The sequence below is a fragment of the Canis aureus genome, chromosome 8, assembly GCF_053574225.1.
Source record: "Canis aureus isolate CA01 chromosome 8, VMU_Caureus_v.1.0, whole genome shotgun sequence".
Taxonomy (NCBI): domain Eukaryota; kingdom Metazoa; phylum Chordata; class Mammalia; order Carnivora; family Canidae; genus Canis; species Canis aureus.
In genome coordinates, this window is record NC_135618.1 from 66,963,497 (window position 1) to 66,980,517 (window position 17,021).

Consider the following 17,021-nt stretch of genomic DNA (forward strand, 5'->3'; position numbering starts at 1 on the left):
CTTGGCTCCTTCAGACATCCCATTTACAGCTTGGGTGCCCTCTAAAAATGTCGAGCATCTGTGATAACCCATCCGAAGTGGGCATTGGGTCACTTTCCATGATGTCATCTTGTTGTGATATCCTGCACACATGCCTCACACCCAACATCTCAGTTACTTGTTTGGAGTTTGTCATCTGTCTCTCCGTGAGGGCAGGGGACCGGTGGGCTCGTCTCAGCTGTGTCTCCAAGGCATAAAGCACACTGTGGGTGCTCATTACAGTTTGATGAAAGGAACAAAGTTATCAATTGTTTTGGGCAATTGTAGTTTGATCATACATCCAAATCCATCCATCACATACTCCAAATCCAGGATTGAGGCTTGGAGCTCACCCCTGGCTGGCAGTCCTCAGTGTCCCCAACCACATAGGTGATGACATGGACCGGAAGATGCCTCCAGTGTGGGTGCTGCTTCAGGCCCAAGGGAGGCCAGGAACACTAGTGGACATCGTCCTCCACCAAACGTCACTGGTAATATGGTGACACTTGCACACTCCCCTCCAGCCTGTTACATGCTGCACCACACCCCTTCCCAGCTAAACAAAGGTTTTTCACAGAATTGAGTCATAGGTGACAGAAGTAAGCACAGTTTTTAAAAAGCCCCCTAAACCTACCCAAGATGTCCCCCAGGAGACACTTGGACCCCAAATTAAGGAGGCGTGGGGAAGACATCCCCAGAGAAGTTTCCAGAGTTCTCCCATGCAGGGGTGAGGAGTTAGGAGGCAGAGAAGCCCAAGATAAAAACTCAGAGGAATAGCACCCAGACAGAGCTGCTGGCACCCACATCTGCCCTGCATACACATGACCTTGGGGAAAGTCCTCTGTGTGGCTTGTTTACATTATGACTGGCAACTGCCTCTCCAGCCTCCTCCCAGGGATGCAGGAAAGGCTGCATGGGCCAACAGGCACAGGTGGGCATGGGGATGGCACAAATGTCAGGCTGTTATTAGTGGTCACAAGCCAATAATCAAGACCCATTCCTCAGAGTGACACTGGTCCAAACCGTGACTGACATCTCTGGTTCCAGCTTGGTCCTTGGAGCCCAGATGCTCACGTATTTCAGACCAGCAAGTGATCACGGCCTTGCCTTATAATAGCACTTGTCATAGCCATGAAGTCAATACTGACAGTTTGCATTTCTTTCTCTCTCTCTCTCTCTCTTTTTTTTTTTAGATCTTGTTTATTAATTCATGAGAGACACACAGAGAGAGGCAGAGAAATAGGCAGAGGGAGAAGCAGGCTCCTCACTGAGAGCCCAGTGTGGGACTCAATTCCAGGACTCGGGGATCATGACCTGAGTCAAAGGCAGTTGCTCAACCACTGAGCCACCCAGGTGCCCCAACAGTTTGCATTTCTGAAGACTGTTCCATGGGCTGGATAATGTGACAAAAACATCATGTATGCTACTGTATCTGATTGAGACCAACCCTGTGGAGTATGTACCAATGATGATATGGAAGCTCAGAGAGGTTAAATGACTTGTCTGCCCAAGGTCACCCAGCTGGTAGATGGCACAGTGAGGATTTGAACCCTGGAGTCTGACACACGAACCTACCTTTGAGCCACCAAGACTCATGGTCATCCCTGGGGGTAACCAAGACCCAAGAGGGCCTGGTCACAGGAGAAGTGACAGGGTGGGGTAGCTGGCCACCAAACGTCACTGGTAATATGGGGGGCATCTTGCTCCCTAAGAGTGAAGGTGGTGATGTGGTTCATGGAAACAACATCGTCTGTGGCTGATGGTTGGAAAGTTGCCAGCAGGGTCTGGATCTGGTACTAACAACTATAAAAATAGTAAAAAAGAGGAGAGGGTGCTTGAAAGAGCTTAAATGCAAACTCCTCAAATTCAGGAGAAAGAACATTAAAACTATGATTTCCTTTAAAATAACACACAGGCCAAATGGACAGAATGCATTCAGAAATGGCCCTGCACAGGCATGGAAAGATATATGGCATTTCAGATCAGCGGGGGAAAAGGTGAGATTATCCAATAAGTGGTATTAAGGTAACTTAGAGTAGTCTGGAAAAAATGAAGCTGGGGTCCCCACATTTTTATGTGAAAATGAATTCTAGATGGATCAGAGGTTTAAATGTATTATTGAAAAAAGAAGGCCATGGCTCCTGGGATGATGGAATAGATATTTTTTTTTTTTTTTAAATATTTTTTTTAAATATTTTTTTTCTTTTTTTAAAGATTTTATTTATTTATCCACGAAAGACACAGAGAGAGAGAAAAAGAGAGAGAGAGAGAGAGGCAGAGACACAGGCAGAGGGAGAAGCAGGCCCCATGCAGGGAGCCCGACCTGGGACTCGATCCTGGGTCTCCAGGATCACGCCCTGGGCCGAAGGTGGCGCTAAACCGCTGAGTCCCCCAGGCTGCCCTAGATATTTTTTTCTATTCTGCCTGTTAAGTACAGCTAACATCCCTGAACACTATATGGAAAACAAACATAAGAGGTCTCTGAGAGATGGAGAGAAGGCAGACAGGGCGGGGAGTTCAGGAACCAAGAAATGACATGATACTGTGTTCCTTGAAATTTGATGTGTGTGTGTGTGTGTGTGTGTGTGTGTGTGTGTGTATGCACTTTATATATTTCAGACTAGGTCCCAGAGAAGCTGGCAACCTGGAAATGCTAATATGTGCAGACAAAAATAGCCCTAAGAGGAATCTGCTGTCTCTGGCCAAAGGACCAGGAAAGGAGCAGCCTAACAAAGCAGGCAACTTTAGACAATGAATAACCTCTGTACTCCTGCCGACCACCACTGAAAATAGATGCCCTACCCCGACCATTGTCAGCACTGGATGAATGAGGAACCTAGACCTTCACCCCTTCCAGGTTATAATGAGACACCCCAACTCACCCCCTCTTTGTTGAAGTGGTGGCAGAGAAAGCCTCAACGGGGAGCCACAAATTTTACTCCAACTGGTGGTAATGAGACTCTCTCCCTCTTTGAATTTGGTGGACACTGTGTGTGGAGTCTGGGGCTAAGCCGAACCCAGTGGTAACAAGGTCCCCTGCCCCTGCCTGCTGGGGTAGTGTCAGCTGAAGCCTAGAAGGAAGCCTGCACTTCTACCTCAACCCAGCAGTAAGGAGTTTCCCCCTCCCTTTCCCCTACTGGAGCGATGTCACAGGAGGCCTGATAAAATAGGAGATTTAAATAAGATCCAGATTTTCAAAACACAATGCCAAAAATATCGAGGTTTTGGTAGAAAAATCACTCATCATACCAAAACCCAGGAGCATTTCAACTTGAATGAGATAATCAACAGAAACCAACACTGAAGTGGGCACAAATTATTAGAATGATCTGACAGGGATTTTAAAGGAGTTATAAAAATGCGTCAACCAGAAATAATGAACATACTTGAAACAAAAGAAAGTGTAGAGCATCTTAGCATATAGAGAAAGTTCCAGCAAAGAGATGGAAACTATAAAGAACCAAACAGAAATTTTAGAACTGAAAAACCAGACAAGTAAAATAAAAGCTCAATGGGTGGGTTTAACAGCAGAATGATGGGACAGAGGAAAGAATTAGAGACCTTGATTAGAACAATAGAAATTATCCATTCTTGAACAACAGAGAGAAAATAAACTAAGAATCATAATGACAAAAAAAGAGAGCTTTAGGGGCCTTGGTATGAAAACAAAAGGTCTGACATTCATTTCATAGGAGTCCTGGAAGGAGAGGAGGTAGAGGGTAGGACTATAAATTATTCAGAGAAATAATGGCTGAAAACTTCCCAAAGTTGACAAAAGACATAAACCCATAAACCCACAAATGCAAGAAGCTGAGTAAACCCCAAACAGGATACACCTAAAGAAATATGCTAAGATATCATGTTCAAATTTCTGTAACCTAAACAGAAAGAAAAAAATCTTAAACACAGCGAGAGAAGAAACAACACCTTACCTATTTGAGAAACATAATTAGAATTACTACAAATTTTTCATCAGAAACTATGGAGGCCAGAAGAAAGTAGCACAAAAGCTTAAAATAACTGCCAAACCGATTCTATATCAAATAAAAATACCCTTCAGGAATGAAGAGGAAATGAAGACCCTCTCAGATGAGGGAAAACTAAGAGCTTTTGTCACCAGTGGATTGATCCTAAAAGGAAACTAAAAAAAAGTTCTCAAAATAGAAATAAAATGATAAAAACAGGACTTTTGGAACACCAGAGAGGAAGAAAAAGCAATAGAAAGCATAAAAATATGAGTAAACACAATAGACTTTCCTTTCATTCTCGAGTTTTCTAAATTATGTTTGATGATGAAGCTAAATTCTAACACTATTTCATGAAGTACTCAATATATTGTAGAGGAAATATTTAAGACAATTATATTATAAAAGGGAAAGTATACTCAGATGTAAAGGGAGGTAAAGTTTTTATATTTTATTTGAACTCGTTAAATGTTGACACCAGCAGACTATGATCTATTATGGATGTCTAATGAGATACCTAAAATAGCCACTAAAACGATGCAAAGAAATATATTCAAAAATATTGCTTATAAATCAAAATGACTTTCTTCCAGGTGGGAGAATTCTTTTCTTTTTTTCTTAAGATTTTCTTTATTCATGAGAGACACACAAAGAGAGGCAGAGGGCTAGGCAGAGGGAGAAGCAGGCTCCATGCAGGGAGCCCGACGTGGGACTCGATCTCCAGATCCTGGGATCACATCCTGAGCCGAAGGCAGGTGCTCAACCGCTGAGCCCCCCAGGTGCTCTGCCAGGTGGGAGAATTCTAAACAATGTTCAATAACCCACAGAAAGGCAGGAAAAAAAAAAAAAAGGAAAGAAGAAATGAGAAACAGAAGGAACAGAAAACCAAAAAATAAAATGGCAGACTCAAGCCCTGACAACAATAATTACATTAAATGTAAATAGTCTAAACATAAGGATTAAAAGACAGAGGTTGGGATGCCTGTGTGGCTCTGCAGTTGAGCATTTGCCTTTGGTTCAGGCTATGATCTCAGATTCCTGGGATCGGGTCCCACATCGGGCTCCCTGCATGGAGCCTGCTTCTCCTCCCTCTGCCTGTGTCTCTGCCTCTCTCTCTGTGTCTCTCATGAATTAATAAATAAAATCTTTTTTTAAAAAAGACAGAGGTTGACAGAGTGAATTAAAAACAACAAACAAACAAACAAACAAACAACCGTGCAGGAAAATAATTTGGCAGTTTCTTCACAAAATTAAACATTCACTTATCCTATGGCCCAGCAATTGCACTCCTGGGTATCGATCCTAGAGAAGAGAAAAATTATGTCCAGAGAAAAGCCTAATTATTCATAGAAGCTTTATTTGTAATAGCCAAAAAACTGGAAAAAGCCAAAATGTTCTGCAATAGGTGAGGGTTAAACAAACCCTGGAACTTTCATACCATGGGATACTTCTCAGCAGTAAAAAGGAATGAACTCTTGAAAAAGGCAACAAATTGGGTGATCTCCAGGGCATCATGATGAATGAAAATAGACAATCTCAAGTGGTTGTATATTTTGTGATTCCACTTATATAAAACTTTCAAAATGAAAAAAATCTCAGATATGGAAAATAGATTATGGTTGCCAAGGGCTAGAAGTGGTGAAGGAGGGGAAGGAGGACAGGTCTGTCTGCAAAGAGGCAGCATGGGGGACATCTCTGTGGAAACAAATAGTTCTGTATCTTGATTGTGGTGGTGTCTACACAAACCTATTCAAGTGATAAAACGACACAGGAGTACACATACACATTGAACTGATGTCCTGGTTTTCATGTTGTACTATAACTAAGGAAGCTATAACCACTGGGGGAAACTGGATGGGGTACAGGGACCTCTCTGTACTGTATTGGCAACTTCCTGAGAATATATGATTGTTTCAGAAGAAAAAATTAAAAACAATAAAGACATAAAAGTATAGAAGAGAGCATGAGCGAAATAAAACACAAAACCGAGAGCTAAGAAAAGGAAATAATCAATAAGTTTAGCTACATAAAAATCTGAGACTTTTGTTTGATAAAGTTGACTGTAACAGAGTCAGGAGAGAGATGAAATTCTGGGAAGAACATATTTGAAACATCTGTGGCAGACAATGTGACAGACCAATTTCCCTGCCTTACAGAGTTCACGTAAATCGATAAGAAAAAAATAACCCAATAGAAAAATGGGCAAAGGATGTGAACGGGCAATTTATTGAAAAAATAAATACAAATGGCCAAAAAATGCAGGAAAGATGCCCAGTGTCACTCTTGATGAAGGGCATATAAAACAAACCACAGGGAAATTTGTTGTTCACCTGTCAGATTAGCCAAAGTGGAAAACTGAAATGCCCTAGGGCTGATAAGGATGAGAAGTAGACATTTTCCTACACTGTGGGTGGGAGTGTGAATCAGCTCCCTCTTTCCAGAAGACAATTAGGGCATAATTTTGAAAATTTAAAATCCTCCCTGTAACCCCATTGCCATGAAGTTATCCTAAAAGCACACTCTCAGGTTTCTTGAGATACATGTTTCTGGAATGTTTTTGTACCAAGAAATGAGTCATATTTGTAAAATGGTGCCTGGCACATAGCAAGTGTTATGTAAATGTTTATTAAATAAATCAATAGGACTCAGCTTGGGCCCAGGAAGGCTGTAGCTTCAGGGACACTGACACACAAGACCCTCAGCACAGATGCCAGGGTTGTGGTGCATACAGTTGGCGCTCACTTGTGATGGTTCATTTTATGTCTTGATTGGACAAAGGGATGCTCAGATATACAGTCAAAAAATATTTTGGGAGTGCCTATGAAGGTGTTTTTGGAAGAGATTAGAATTTGAATCGGTAGACTGAATAAAGCAACTGGCTCTCTCTAATTTTGGGTGGGCCTCATCCAATCAGTTGAAGGTCTCAACAGAACAAAAAGCCTGGGTGAGAGGGAACCCCTTTTGTCTGACTTCATTCCAGGTGGGAGACATCAGTCTTCCCCTGCCTTTGGATTTGGACTGGAACTTACACCATTGGCTCTTCTGTACAGAGAGTCTTGGTTCCTGGGGGCACCTGGATGGCTCAGTGTTTGAGCATCTGCTTTTGGCTCAGGTCGTGATCCCGGGGTCCTGGGATCGAGTCCCATATCGGGCTCCCCACGGGGAGTCTGCTACTCCCTCGGCTTATGTCTCTGCCTCTCTCTGTGTGTCTCTCATCAATAAATAAACAAAATTTAAAAAATAAAATAAAATCTTGGTTCCTCCCTATTTTCCCTTTCAGGGATGATGGTGATGATGAGTGTTTGGTGCAGTGTCTTTTCATACACATGAGAATCTCTACTCATTCTAAACATGTCCCAGGACAGAGTATGAACACCCAGCATCCAGACAGCCAACACTTGGGACCCATAAAGTCTTTCCCTCCCCTGCTGAAGTGAGTCATTTGCGGTGTAGACATTGGTCTTCGCCATAGGGGACACACCGTGTTAAATGTAGGCCCAGCCTCATCTCTAGTGAACCCCAACCTCACAATGAGGGCTGGGCAGGATATGAAAAGTGATGGTCTCACCTCTCTAGTCTCACATTCCTGAGCCAGGGGCATCTTTTGTCTGGTGTGAATGTAGCTAAAAGGCAAATGATGGGATGCAGGCCTGTGCAGGAAAGGCAATTTGCAGAGACATTTCTTGCCCCTCTGTTCTCACTTATCTAATCTTTATCTAATTAAACAAGATGCTCAGCCTGCAGTCAAGGCAGTCGCACGTAGGGACCTGGCGATTTGTTCACCCAGGGGACTTTGTAGCATTTGCTCACATATGTATTTGTGGCAAAAGTGCTTGCTTTAGGTAAAAGAAAAAAAAATCATTTTCCTCTAGAGTAGAAATAGAACCCAGAATTTTGATTTTGCACCTTTAGTGGTCCTGATCTATTCTTTAGCCCATGAAATGCAAAGAAAGTTCTAGAACACATCTCAGAAGGACCTCAGGATACCATCTGCATTCGCTGAGCTGTCACCTTTGGATGTGCACTGTGAGCTCTCAGGGCTACTGTATCGGCACTGCGTCTTTTACTTTTTAAAAAGAAATAGAAGGTGGATTGGGTACTCTGAGTTCTAGATGTGTTTTTTGTTTTGTTTTGTTTTGTTTTTCTGCCTCTCCCTTCATCCTGCACTTCCTTCTCCCTCTTTTTTAACCAAATCGGTTTGCCTCAGGTGCGCTGGGGACAGGGCAAAGCTAATGTCTTCTGAGCAGATGTTTGCTAACAGTGTCTAAAATTGGGGAGTGAGTTTCTCCATTGTGGTGGATGCCCAGGTCCCATCAGTGTCATGAAAATGTTCTCGGGTTTCAAAAACTTTACAGAAACAATTTACAACAATATAGATGCTCGGCTGTAAATCAGACCGAGGGGAAGAGCATGAGATGAAAAGCAGCAGTGTCCTGGCCCATCCCCACCCCCATCTGACTCACTTCCAGACAACCTCCTTGTGTCTGCCTGTAGGATTCTAGTGGTGGTGGCTGGAATGCTAGACACTGTGCTTCTTCCTCTGCTTCTTCACTTGCCAAGTTTAGGGAGTAACTACTGGTCCATGAGAACTTAGATGATTCATACCAGTCTCTTCTCTGCTTCCCTGCTTCTCCCAATGGGTGGCAGTTATGCTTTTTTGGGTTTTTTTGTGTGTGCTTTTTTGGTGTTGGTTCCCTGAATGGGGTCTTGAACGCCAAGTAGATATGCTAACAACTGGGCTCCCTCTGAGGGAGGAGTGGAAGGTCGGCCCCCGGTGCCCCGAGTTCTGCTGAGGAAGGCAGTTCTGGGGCACAGTGTCCCTCTCTCCTGATGGCCCTGTGGTCTGCCTCTGCTTCCTGAGCTATGAGTGGAGGGTCTGGGAGGGGAGTTGGTGGAGGGCGCACAGAAGCAGGTGTTTCATAACCGTCCTGCTCTTGGGTCTCTCTCCTGCTCCCACCCCCCATCAGGCCTGGAGTGCCCTCACGCTGGATCCTGTGTCTTGGCTTCTTCTTCCCATTTCATTGTGCACATGGCCCCATCCATTTCCTTATCTTCCAGAAACCCACTGATGTTTCCTCTTCACTGATAACCCTCCCTCGTGGGTACAGTCCTTCTATATTTCTTTCCTTTATTTGGTCTGTCTCATCAACAGGAAAACCACATCAGCCTTTTTAACAGGTCTCAAGACGCCAAACAGAGGCCTGAGCTCGGCAGCCAGAGCTGCCCTGGGCAGACAATCCACAGAGCCTGAGCATGATCTTCTGATGATCGGCTGCCTGGGCTTTCTAGGTTCCCTTTATAGATGTTCCAGACAATTCTATTCATCCCAAACTTCGTCATGGCTTTAAAACAATTGCTCAACCTGGGGCAATTTCAGGGGGGGAGGGGTATCAAGTCATCTTTAAAATGGTGGAAATGAACTGGCTGTTGGGTCAAATCAACCCATGCGTTTCCTGCTCCTGTGAAGATGGTCCCTGTGCCCAGGAACAGACATATTTCTGCCAACTTGATCATTCAGGGGCAACCAATTCCTGTGAAGTCAAGTAAGAGTTCTGAATGATTCCAAAAATTTCCATGAACACTTTCTATCTGTGAGCCTTGTGAAACCTCCATGGGGTTGTGGTATTCTACTTGCTGAAGCAGACCCATGGGTGTAGAAGGGTGCCTGGACTTGCCCAAGGGCTACAGACTGAACCCAGATGTTGGAGCATACACCATCAGCATCCCACTCTTGTCCTTGTCTAAACTGGGCGGTGGGGGGGAGGTTTACAGACAGCAGATGATATATTGGTATCCTAGTTTGTGTGCCCATGTCATCTTTTTCCCATCTTCAGGTTTTGTTATGGGTTGAACTGTGTTCCCCCCACAAATTCATATGTTAAAGTGCTAACCCCTAGCACCTCAGAATACAACTATTTGGAAATAAGGTCTTTGTAGATGATTGAGTTAAAATGAGGTCATTAGGATGGGCCCTAATCCAATACAACTGTGCCCTTCTGCAAAGGAGAAATTTGGATGCAGAGACACGCCCAGAAGGAAGACGATGGGAAGACACAGGGGGAAAAGCAGCATCTACAAGCTGAGGAGAGAGACCTCAGAAGAAACCAACCCTGCCCACACCTTGATCTGGGGCTTCTAGGCTTCAGAACTCAGAGACAATAAATTTCTGTTTTGTGAGCCACCCAGCCTGTAGCTCTTGATTACGGCAGCCCTAGGAAACACATGCAGGTTCTAAGCAGGAAGCTACATTCTTTGCATTTCCTTGTCTTGAAAAATTTCCAAAAGGCAGTGCCCGAAGCTGTACTACAGTCTCTTTGTAAAAGCTGATTATCATAGAAGGTGCTTGGTATGGCAGAAAGAGTCATAGTCCCTTCTTGTGTTGCCTCCAGATGGCCTCTGAGCCCCCATCAGGCTCCAGGCCCCCAGCCACAGAACCACCAGATAAGCTCTGAGCCCAGAGAGCAAGAAGGTGCCAGGGGCCTCCTGATGGGGTCAGAGAGGTGCCAGGTGGAATCAGCCATTTGGGACTGGCTGCAATCTTTGTGGGACCCAGAAGCTGGGCTTTTGAAATGAGCCTGTTCATATGGTTCCTGATGACTTCCTCTCAGCTTTCCTGGATCACCTGGTAAAGTCTTGTGAAAGGCTGAGCCTTCCTCCCTGAGCAGAAAGAAACCACGGTTTTCATGGGCACCTGCATTGCTCTGGGGGAGTATTTACCTCCAGTGGCCAGCAGGGGGCAGCATCACACACCACAGGCAGAAGCCAGCTGCAGGCGCTGGTGGGCGGGGGGGGGGGGGGGGGGGCGGAGGTTGGAGGGTGGCTTGAAGAAGCAGCAGTGAGAGCTGGGTGAGGTGAAGGCCATGCTCACCATTTCCTGGTGCGCTTCAACCCTCAGCTCTAGAGCCCCATAGTAACTAGAAATGAGCCCAAGGGACTTTCTCTCTAGATATTCTTAGGTCCCTCACTTGGGGCAGGCACCCAGACACACCTGTGTGCATGCATGGACCTGAACAGAGAGACCAAGGTCCGGGGTATGCAGGCTTCATCCATCCACATCTGAGGACCATTTTGCAAAACACACATTTTGAGCCTCTCATGGGGTAAATACTGTCACCCAATAGTATTCGCCTGGGTTGGAGGTTTCCAATCAGTGCTCCCTGGCATGGCCCTGGAAGTGCCTCTTTTTATGCTCAAGTGCCAGCACACTGAGAGCAATGAACAGTTATCAGCTGCATTAGGACGTTTCTTCTTTCTTTTCCTTTTTCTGGATGGGATTACAGCTGCTGCTGCCAGCTATCCCCAAATCTCGTGCCAGGTGCTGCAGACCTTCAAGACTAATTGGGTCAGAGCCTCATTGGGTTGCAGGCAGCCCGGACATTGTTTTGGACAAGGGCATGCCACTCCGAGATTAAATTCTTCCACAGTGACGGAGTCTGTCTTTCCTGGTAAAATATGAGCTTCTGTCAACACTGGAGCCCTCTGATCTGATCGTCAGGGCTCTGCGGCTGAGTCTGGGGGAACAAGGACAAGGAAGGAGATGACACAGGGCAGACCTGAAACACCCAATTCTCTAAGGCCTGCCCACCTCTTGGGGAAAGACTGCAGGTTTGGGATGAGAAAGTCTTGGATTTGAATTCTTCTTATCCTACCAACTTGGTGACCTTGGTTGGGTGTCACTTTACCTGCTGAACCTCAGGGGTCACTCCCAGGAGTCGGGGCACAGGGCTATGGTGCAGCTGCAATGTGTGGAGGCAAGGAAAGCAAATGTTTTCTTACGTTGGAAAGAGCTCTGTGTGAAACCAGGTAAGGAGCCAGGTGCCAGCTCTATTCTAGGTGCTTGGGAGATATTAGTGAACCAAAAACGGAGACATCCCTCACTTCTGGGTTTACATGGGAGAGAGACAGTAAACAAAAAAACAGAATACATAAGGAGTTTCTGTATCAGGCTGGAGGAGCCGAGTGTTACGGGAAAAGGAAAAGCCTGGCTGGGTAAGGGCTGAGAGTATAGCCAGCCAAGTGGAAGGGTGGCCACTAGGAAGGGGTTTCCATGTGGAGTAAGGCTGTTAGGGGAAGCCTCGATGCACAGGTGGCATTGGAGCAAAGACTTGAATGACACGAGAGAAGTAGCCAACTAGAGACCCAGGGGAAGAGCATCTGGGCAGAGAGAGAGTCAGTGCAAAGGCCCTGTGGCAGGAGCATGCCTGACATGTTTAGGCACATGGTGGCAGCTGAGAGAAACCATTGAAGGATTTGGATTATCACTCTGAATGAGATTAGTAGGAACTGCAGGGTTTTGATAAAAGGAATGACATTACCTGCTGTGGGGTAGAGAGCAAGGTGGCCAGTTAGCAGAAGGCCACAGTAATCCAGGCATGAGATGATGATGGGCTTGGACCAGAGTGGTTGCAGTGGAGTGGTGAGAAGTGATGGTTTCGATGTGTTTCCAGACAGATCGAATGTGGAATATGAGTGAAGGGAGGAGTCAAAGATACCTGAAGGCCTTGGCTGCCATCAACAAGGATGGATGAGACCATATGAGGTGAGGTTTGGGGTGGAAGGTCAGGGTTAGGGCTTTGGAAAGATGGAGTTCAGGTGTCCATTGGACAAATTCCCTGGAGATGCCCAGCAGGCAGCTGGATATGAGTCTGGACTTTGGGAGGAAGATCCAGACTGGAGATATACACTGGGAGTCATCAGTCTATGGGATGGAATTTAGAGCTGGAGGTTAAGGGAATGAGGGTGTATGAAGAGGAGAGGAGGACCAAGGTCTGAGCCCTGGGGCCCTCCAGAGTCAAGAAGTCAAAGAAAAGTGAAGGAACCAGCTCAGGGGGCAGAGAAGCTACCTTTGGGGGCTGGGACCATGAGTAACACAGGGGTCACTATTGACCCTGACAACTGTGATGTGCTGGATCACATCCTCCCCAAATTCATAGGTTAAAGCCCTAACACCAGGGGATCTTGGAATGAGGCTGTATTTGGGATAAAGAGGTGATTATGGTAAGATGAGGTCACTAGGCTGGGCCTTAATCTAGTAGGACTGGGGTCCTTGTAAGAAGAGGAGATTAGGACACAGATATGCACAGGGGATATGAGGACCCGGAGAGAAGACAGTCGTCTACATGCCAAGGAAGGAAGGCCTCGGAAGGAGCCAACCCTGCCACTCCTTGATCTCAGACTTCCAGTCTCCAGAACAGCAAGAAAAAAAATGTGTGTTGGTTGAGCCCCCCATCTGTGGTGCTTGGTCTTGGGGGCACCAGCAGACAGATGCCAGCACCGCAGGGGATGGGGATCGCAGAGTATGGACAGCTCTCCTGACGAAGAAAAGCAAAGACAAGGAGCGCAGCTTTCAGAGGAAGTGGGATCAAAGAATTTTTTTTTCTTTAAAAACATTTCTTTGAGGATTTTAGGTAGGAGGCGTAACAGCTTGTGCTGGGAATGGTCCAGTCGCCGTCACAGAAGCGATGACGATGCGGGACAGAGGCGGAGTGGGGGTCTGTGCCCAGAGGAAGGGGGGCGCAGAGGGGCCTCCTGGCAGTTTGTGGGCGCAGCTCATCAGGCAGGCGAGATGGCAGGGCGGCCAGGCTGGCTCACCCTTCTGCTATCTCTGCCTTTCCTTGTCTTTGCGCTTTTCTACTCTCCCAGTTGTGGAAAACTGACAACCATGTCGCTAAACATGAACCGGCAGCAGCTACTGGAAAGCAATGTGTTGCCGCCTCTGTTTTTTTTTTATTTTTTAATTTTTTTTATTTTTTTTTCCGCCACTGTTTTGCATCCATTTGCGGACCCGCATCCGCCAGCCTTCTTTGGGTGATTTTAGCAGTGCTCCTTTAAACCACTGGTAACGTCTTACTGGTTCCCCCAGTAACTGATGACTTAAGTAAGATCTCTGACACATGTCTATTTTCTATTTGTAGGAGAGTCACTATTTTACCTTAAAAAACCCTTTCACAAGACACCGATAGGTACATATTCTCTTCTGATGGGTTTACTTTTTCCCATGATACCAGAGCCCTGGGCCAAAGTGGACCCCTCTCTGAAACCCTTATCTGAGGAGTGCTGGGTGACAGGAGGAGGATACGGGCCACTTGGAGGGACTCTGTAGGTGTGCTGGGCAGGCAGTGGCCCACCTTCCCAAGGGTGACAGCCCCCTGGACCCGTGGGGGTTGCAGGGAACTTCCATTTGTACTCTGGCTGCAGGCCCACTTGGCAACACTATCATTTTTCACCTGGAAACCCCCACTGAAGTTTGCTTCTCCTCCCCTCAACCCCAACCAGCCCAGAAATGGCCAATTTAATGTATTTGTATGACTACAACACGGATGAAAGCAGGGTAATCCAGAGGGCTGGTGCAACCCCAAGGGAACAAAGTCTCCCATTCGAAGGTCTGCCCTGAGGAGAACCAGTGGGGGCTGGGGCTGCTCCAGGACGGAGAAGCACTGAGCTCAGGGCCCCCTGCCCACTCCCTTTGGGACCGACCTCTGACTCCAGTCTGAGGGCTGAGTGATGTATTGAGCATTTGTACAGCTCCAGCTGTACAGCTCCTCTGTAGCTCAAATCCCCTTCCCATCCTGGCTGCATTTAGATGTTTAGATTGTTTCCTCTACTAGGTTTATTCACTCACTCATTCATGTGTGCATTCATTCATCCATTTGGCTGAGGTTTACTGAGCACACACTATGCACAATGCGCAGGCCTTGTTATAGGCCTGGTGCTCAGGTGCAAACATATCAAGTCTCTGCCTTCAGATGCCTGTATCCTCAGGCACTGAGCAGAGCACCTGCCTCCCAGGTCACAGGTGTTTGGTAATATAAAGAGATACTGTGAGTCCATTTGTCCTAACCCCTTGCACTTAGCATACCCTGTTTGTTTAGATTTTATGGTGCCTTTCCTAAAGGCACGTTCTTTGGCCCCCTGCACGTTCTTCCTCCATCTGTGGGAATGCTAGGATTGTGTAACAGTTTGGAAATCACACTGTTGGGAGTCTCCCTGTTGGTCCAGCCTGGGCCCGGGGCAGCCTGGTTCCCACACTGGCCTCATGTCCTGGGCAAGCCCCTGTCCCTCCATTCCCAGCCTGCTGTTCTCCTCTGTGACCTTTGAGGAGATGAGGGCAATAGGCTGGCTTGAGCCCATCCTAGTGGTGTGGCTGCCACGGCCACCGCTGAAGTCCTACCTCCTGCCTGGTTTTGGACTCCCATCTCTGGAGCCAGCTGAGCCCTGCAGAAGCAGCATGTGCCAGATGGGGCTAAACCAGGCAGAAGCACCCTGTGCTTTGCCCTTTGGGTGATGCTGTATCCCCCCAGGGGCCCGGATGTCTCCCAGCAAGTCCACCTCCAGGGGAAGAACAGGGGAGGCCATAGACATAGGTGCCCATGGTGATGAGCAGACCATGCATGTCACACCGTCCTGTCCCCACTCATTCGGATGAAGCCAGATGCAGGCCAGGCACTCAGATCCCTGGAGTCCATCCCCTCACCTTCCCCAACCCAGCCTGCCTCCCCTTGGGGAATCCTCTGCTACCTTGCTCCATCGTCCCACCTGGGTGGAAAGGCAGATCTGGGCCTGCCCACCCCAGGGAAGCTACCAGCATCCCTGGAGATGCCGATTCCTGATCCTCAGCAGTTAAGGGGTGTCCAGACCAATCCTCTCTCCCCCAGGGGACTAGCCACATGCTTTCCTTGAGGCTCTGCATCTGGAACGGAATGAGGCGGGCATGAGGAAATGCTGGAGGCACTCACTGACCCACACTGGGCTCATTCAGGGCAGGCAGTGTATTAGTTTCTGCTGCTCAGAGGCCCAACCCCTCCCGATTCCTCCTCCTCCAGACTTTGTGTGGTTTCTCATTCCTAGAGCCGTGAGTCCGAGTCGTCCTGGCTGGAGGCAATGGTCACTGGGTCAGCAGAGAGTGTCCATTCAGAGCATCTCGGTGAGATCTCAGGAGAGACATCCTGCTCTGTGTCAGCTGGAGACTGTGGCCGAGCACATGCTTGTCCTTCCAGGGTTTTCAACAGGACACATATACGAAGCCTTCCCTGGAAGCCCCTTGCTGCTCCCAAATGTCCCTTCTCACTATGCTGGCCAGTATATCGTGCCTGCTGGTCACCGTTTAGGGACAGCCAACTTTGTGGCAGGCCCTGAACACAAGCAGGTGCTACATGCTCATTTAAGAGGGAGCAGACCGAGGTCTACAGCTGGGAGGGAGCCCATGGTTTGCCTAAGGTCACAAATGAGATGCGCCCCAGCTCCGACCTAGGGCACTGCAGTGGCTGTCTCTCTTCTTCACCACATGAAGATTCCAGGGTCATGGGCTCCAAGAGTTCATGAGGTATGGGGAAAAGTGTAGGAACAGGACTAGCAGAGAGCACCGTTCTGTTTCTCCCTTCTCCTCTCTCCCTCTTCTGAGGCCAGGGGAAGATCATCTTGGACTCCAAGATGCTCTGGACTTACAGGTAAAGCAGCCTGTGTTTGGGTCCTGGGGCTGCCATAATAAAAATCCCATAAATGGGTGGCTTAAAACAACAGAAATATCTTCTCACATACTTTTGGAGGCCAGAAGTCCAGAAATCATGGTGTTGGCAGAGCCATGCTGCCTCCCCAGGCTCTAGGGGAGGGCCCTTCCTGCCTCTTCCAGCTGTGGGGCTCCTGGCAATGCTTGGTGTCCCTTCACTGGTGGACACATAACTTCAATCTGTTTCTTTCCTTACACAGCCTTCTTCTGTGGGTGTCTTTTCTTTTAAAGACACCAGTCACGTTGGATTCAGGGCCCATGCTCATCCAATATGACCCTAACTTAATTATATCCGAAAAGATCCTGTTTTCAAAGGTCACATTCTGACGTTCCGAGTGGACATGGATTTGGAAGGGGGCATTATTCAGCCACCTCACAGCCCTCTGAACAAAATCCATCATCACCCACATTTCCAGAGTTCTGCCATGAATGTGTAGGGAGGACCAGCCAGTTGGGTCCCTCTCACCACGGCCACCTGCCTAATCTGCCATTGTGACCTTGTGTCAGCCCTCCTGCATGGAGACCCTGAAGCT